A 5,383-nucleotide genomic window follows, 5' to 3' on the forward strand; every position below is an offset into this window, starting at 1 on the left:
CCTTGGGATTCACGTCCTCTCCTCTCCTCTCAGGTTCGGCCATGGCGCTTATGTCAATGGCCTTGCACTCTCCTTTTGGATTCTCTTCTGTATTGCTTGGGAGAGTACTAGGAGGGATTTCAGTGATCCTTTTACTCAGCTGGCCCACTTGTGCTTCCAGATTTCTAATGGAAGATCTTGTTTCATTCATGAAACTTACAGTGGCCTTAGATAGATCAGAGACTAGATTTGCTAAATTAGAAGCATTTTGTTCAGAGTTCTCTGTCTGTTGCTGAGTTGATGATGGAAAAGGCTTGCTATTGCTAAACCTGTTTCTTCCACCATTATTAAAGCCTTGTTGGGGCTTTTGATCCTTCCATGAAAAATTTGGATGATTTCTCCATGTTGAGTTATAGGTGTTTCCATAAGGTTCACCTAAGTAATTTACCTCTGCTATTGCAGGGTTCTCAGGATCATAAGCTTCTTCTTCAGAAGATGCCTCTTGAGTACTGTTGGATGCAGCTTGCATTCCATGCAGACTCTGAGAAATCATATTGACTTGCTGAGTCAATATTTTATTCTGAGCCAATATGGCATTCAGAGTATCAACTTCAAGAACTCCCTTCTTCATAGGCGTCCCATTATTCACAGGATTCCTTTCAGAAGTGTACATGAACTGGTTATTAGCAACCATGTCAATGAGTTCTTGAGCTTCTGCAGGCGTTTTCTTTAGGTGAATGGATCCACCTGCAGAAGTGTCCAGTGACATCTTTGATAGCTCAGATAAACCATCATAGAATATATCCAGGATGGTCCATTCTGAAAGCATGTCAGAAGGACACTTTTTGGTCAACTGTTTGTATCTTTCCCAAGCTTCATAGAGGGATTCACCTTCTTTCTGTCTGAAGGTTTGAACATCCGCTCTAAGCTTGCTCAGCTTTTGAGGAGGAAAGTACTTGGCTAAGAAAGCCGTGACCAGCTTATCCCAAGAGTTCAGGCTATCTTTGGGTTGAGAATCCAACCATAATCTAGCTCTGTCTCTTACAGCAAAAGGGAAAAGCATGAGCCTGTAGACTTCAGGATCTATTCCATTAGTCTTTACAGTATCACATATCTGCAAGAATTCAGTTAAGAACTGAAAAGGATCTTCAGATGGAAGTCCATGAAACTTGCAGTTCTGCTGCATCAGAGAAACTAATTGAGGTTTCAGCTCAAAGTTGTTTGCTCCAATGGCAGGAATGGAGATGCTTCTTCCATGTAAATTGGAATTAGGTGCAGTAAAGTCACCAAGCATCCTCCTTTCATTATTATTATTTTCGGCTGCCATCTCCTCTGCCTGTTCGAAAATTTCTGAAAGGTTATCTCTGGATTGTTGTATTTTAGCTTCTCTTAATTTTCTCTTCAGAGTCCTTTCAGGTTCTGGATCTGCTTCCACAAGAATGTTCTTATCCTTGCTCCTGCTCATATGACAAGGAAAAATGGCCAGAAAAATGATAATAATAATAATAGAGATCCTTTATACCACAGTATAGGGATCCCTTTGTAAGTAGAAGAAGAGGGGGAGATAAAGGATGTGATGTAAAGGAAGAAACACAACTGTGAGGATTGGAATGTGAGATGAGATGTTAGGACATGAATGAATAAATAGAATGAGATGGGGGAGGAATAATTTTCGAAAATTATTTTGAAAAAGAGTTAGTGATTTTTGAAAATTGTTTTTTTGAAAATTGTTAGTATTTTTTTTCGAAATTTTTTTTTTTCGAAAATTAGAATTTAAAATTTAAAATAATAGTTAATTAAAAAGAAATTTTGAAAAAGGGGGGAGATATTTTCGAAAATTGAGAGAGAGAGAGTTAGTTAGGTAGTTTTGAAAAAGTTAAGAAACAAACAAAAAGTTAGTTAGTTAGTTGAAACAAATTTTTGAAAAGATAAGAAGTTGGGAAGTTAGAAAAGATATTTTGGAAAGATATTTTTGAAAAAGATAAGATAAGAAGATATTTTTGAAAAGATATGATTGAAATTAGTTTTGAAAAAGATTTGATTTTTAAAATCACAATTAATGACTTGATTCATAAGAAATCACAAGATATGATTCTAGAACTTAAAGTTTGAATCTTTCTTAACAAGCAAGTAACAAACTTCAAATTTTTGAACCAAAACATTAATTGTTTAAGTTATTTTCGAAAATTATGATTTAAAATGAGAAAAAGATTTTTGAAAAATATTTTTGGAATTTTCGAAAATAACTAAGAATTTTGAAAAAGATTTGATTTTTGAAAAAGATTTTGAAAAAGATAAGATTTTCAAATTTGAAAATTTGATTTGACTCATAAGAAACAACTTGATTTTAAAAATTTTGAAAAAGTCAACTCAATTTTCGAATTTGATGAGAGAAAAAGGGAAAGATATTTTTTTGATTTTTGAAATTTTTATGAAAAACATGAAAATTATGCAATGCATGAAATTTTTAGATCAAAACAATGAATGCATGCATGAATGATATGAATGTCAAGATGAACACCAAGAACACTATGAATGTCAAGATGAACATCAAGAACATAATTTTGAAAAATTTTTAATGCAAAGAAAACATGCAAGACACCAAACTTAGAATTCTTTAATGCTTACGCACTAAGAATTCAAGAATGCATATGATAAACATGAAAAGACACAAAACAAAAAATCATCAAGATCAAACAAGAAGACTTACCAAGAACAACTTGAAGATCATGAAGAACACTATGAATGCATGATCTTTTCGAAAAATGCTAGATGAATATGCAAGTGACACCAAACTTATGATATGACTCAAGACTCAAACAAGAAACAGAAAATTATTTTTGATTTTTATGATTTTCTAAATTTTTTTGGATTTTTATTTTATATTTTTCGAAAATTAAAAGGAAAAATAAGGATTCCAAAATTTTTAATATGAATTCCAGGAATCTTATGCTCTAAAGCTCCAATCAAAGGGTCAGGCAAGGCTTAATAGCCAGCCAAGCTTTAGTATGTAACTTAGACATGACACGCCTGATATTCCTTACATTCAACAGCCAATTGGCTAAGAAAGATAAAGAAGCTCTTCTCTTGGGTATAAGGATTGAGACATGGCTTTACAGCCAGCCAGGCTTCAACATGCTTCATGAAACGCTAGAATTCATTCTTAAAAATTTTGAAACCATAGAATAATTTCTTTTTGAAAACATTTTTTTTTTGAAAATATTTTTATTATTTATTTTTTTTTTCGAAAACAGATGAGAAAATTTTAGAAATATTTTTGAAAAAATTTTTTTGAAAATAAAATAAAAATAAAATTACCTAATCTGAGCAACAAGATGAACCGTCAGTTGTCCAAACTCAAACAATCCCCGGCAACGGCGCCAAAAACATGGTGGACGAAATTGTGTTCCATGTTCTGTAGTACTCTTTGTTATTGTATGGAATCATTATTATGGCTCTTTACTATGTGTGGACACAACTCCGTTCAACTAACCAGCAAGTGTACTGGGTCGTCCAAGTAATAAACCTTACGCGAGTAAGGGTCGATCCCACAGAGATTGTTGGCTTGAAGCAAGCTATGGTCACCTTGTAAATCTCAGTCAGGCGGATTTAAACATGATACTTTATTAGATTAAAATAAACAATAAAAAGGATAGAGATACTTATGTAGATTCATTGGCAGGGATTTCAGATAAGCAAATGGAGATGCTTTTCGTTCCTCTGAACCTCTGCTTTCCTGCTATCTTCATCCAATCAGTCTTACTCCTTTCCATGGCTGGCTGTATGCAAGGGCATCACCGTTGTCAGTGGCTACATCCCCTCCTCTCAGTGAATCATATGCTCACGCACCCTGTCACGGCACGGCTATTCATCTGTCGGTTCTCGATCATGCTGGAATAGGATTCACCCTCCTTTTGCGTCTGTCACTAACGCCCAACACTCGCGAGTTTGAAGCTCGTCACAGTCATTCAATCATTGAATCCTACTCAGAATACCACAGACAAGGTTTAGACCTTCCGGATTCTCTTGAATGCCGCCATCATTCTAGCTTACGCCACGAAGATTCTGGTTAGGAGATCTAAGAGATACTCATTCTAGCTTAATTCATGTAGAACAGAAGTGTTTGTCAGGCACGCGTTCATAAGGGAGAAGGATGATGAGCGTCACACATAATCATCACCTTCATCACGTTCTTGGGTGCGAATGGATATCTTAGAAGAGAAATAAGAAGAATTGAATAGAAAACAGTAGTACTTTGCATTAATCTTTGAGGAACAACAGAGCTCCACACCTTAATCTATGGAGTGTAGAAACTCTACCATATGAAAATACATAAGTGAAGGTCCAGGCATGGCCGAGATGGCCAGCCCCTCTGATATAAGAACCAGACGTCCAAAGATGCCTAATACAATAGTAAGAGGTCCTATTTATAATAAACTAGCTACTAGCGTTTACATGAGTAGTAATTGATGCATAAATCCACTTCCGGGGCCCACTTGGTGTGTGCTTGGGCTTGGGCTTGAGTGTTACACGTGCAGAGGCCATTTGTGGAGTTGAACGCCAGTTTGGGCGTTCAACTCTGGTTTTGGATCCTTTTCTGGCGCTGGATGCCAGATTTGGGCAGAAGGCTGGCGTTGAACGCCAGTTTACGTCGTCAATGTTTGGCCAAAGTATGGACTATTATATATTTCTGGAAAGCCCTGGATGTCTACTTTCCAACGCAATTGGAAGCGCGCCATTTCGAGTTCTGTAGCTCCAGAAAATTTACTTTGAGTGCAGGGAGGTCAGAATCCAACAGCATCAGCAGTCCTTTTTCAACCTCTGAATCTGATTTCTGCTCAAGTCCCTCAATTTCAGCCAGAAAATACCTGAAATCACAGAAAAACACACAAACTCATAGTAAAGTCCAGAAATGTGAATTTAACACAAAATCTATTAAAAACATCCCTAAAAGTAACTAGATCCTACTAAAAACATACTAAAAACAATGTCAAAAAGCGTATAAATTATCCGCTCATCAGTAATCATTTGTTATATTCTGAATATCCACAGCATTTTGTTTACTTGCGTGATAGTCAGGAATGGGTTCGAAGGAAAAGAGGGTTCTCTATTGGAAAGTTAACTTTTATTCATTCAGGTTCGGGTGAGATCTTTTATATGCGTCTTTTGCTCAATGTTCAGAAGGGTTGTAGAAGTTTTGAAAGTAATCGTACTATTGATGGTGTTTTGTATGATTCTTTCAAAGATGCTTGCAATGAGCTTGGTTTGTTGATTGATGATCGAGAGTTCATTAATGCTATTAAGAAAAATGCAGAATTGTCTTCTGGTTCTCAACGTCGTCGGTTCTTTGTTACACTGTTAGCATCTAATTCAATGGTTAGACCTGATTCTGTTTGGAGAGAGA

General features: G+C 35.9%; 1 non-coding gene across 1 annotated transcript; it reads left to right on the plus strand.

The window, feature by feature from the left end:
- Window positions 1-802: 802 nt before the first annotated feature.
- LOC148546267 (small nucleolar RNA R71) lies at window positions 803-910 on the plus strand. The gene has a single exon (XR_015901366.1). It is a non-coding gene; the product is annotated as a small nucleolar RNA R71 (small nucleolar RNA).
- The last annotated feature ends 4,473 nt before the right edge of the window (window positions 911-5,383 follow it).

This window comes from Arachis ipaensis, chromosome B9, assembly GCF_059453495.1.
Source record: "Arachis ipaensis isolate K30076 ecotype BB chromosome B9, ASM5945349v1, whole genome shotgun sequence".
In the NCBI taxonomy this organism is placed as follows: Eukaryota; Viridiplantae; Streptophyta; class Magnoliopsida; order Fabales; family Fabaceae; genus Arachis; species Arachis ipaensis.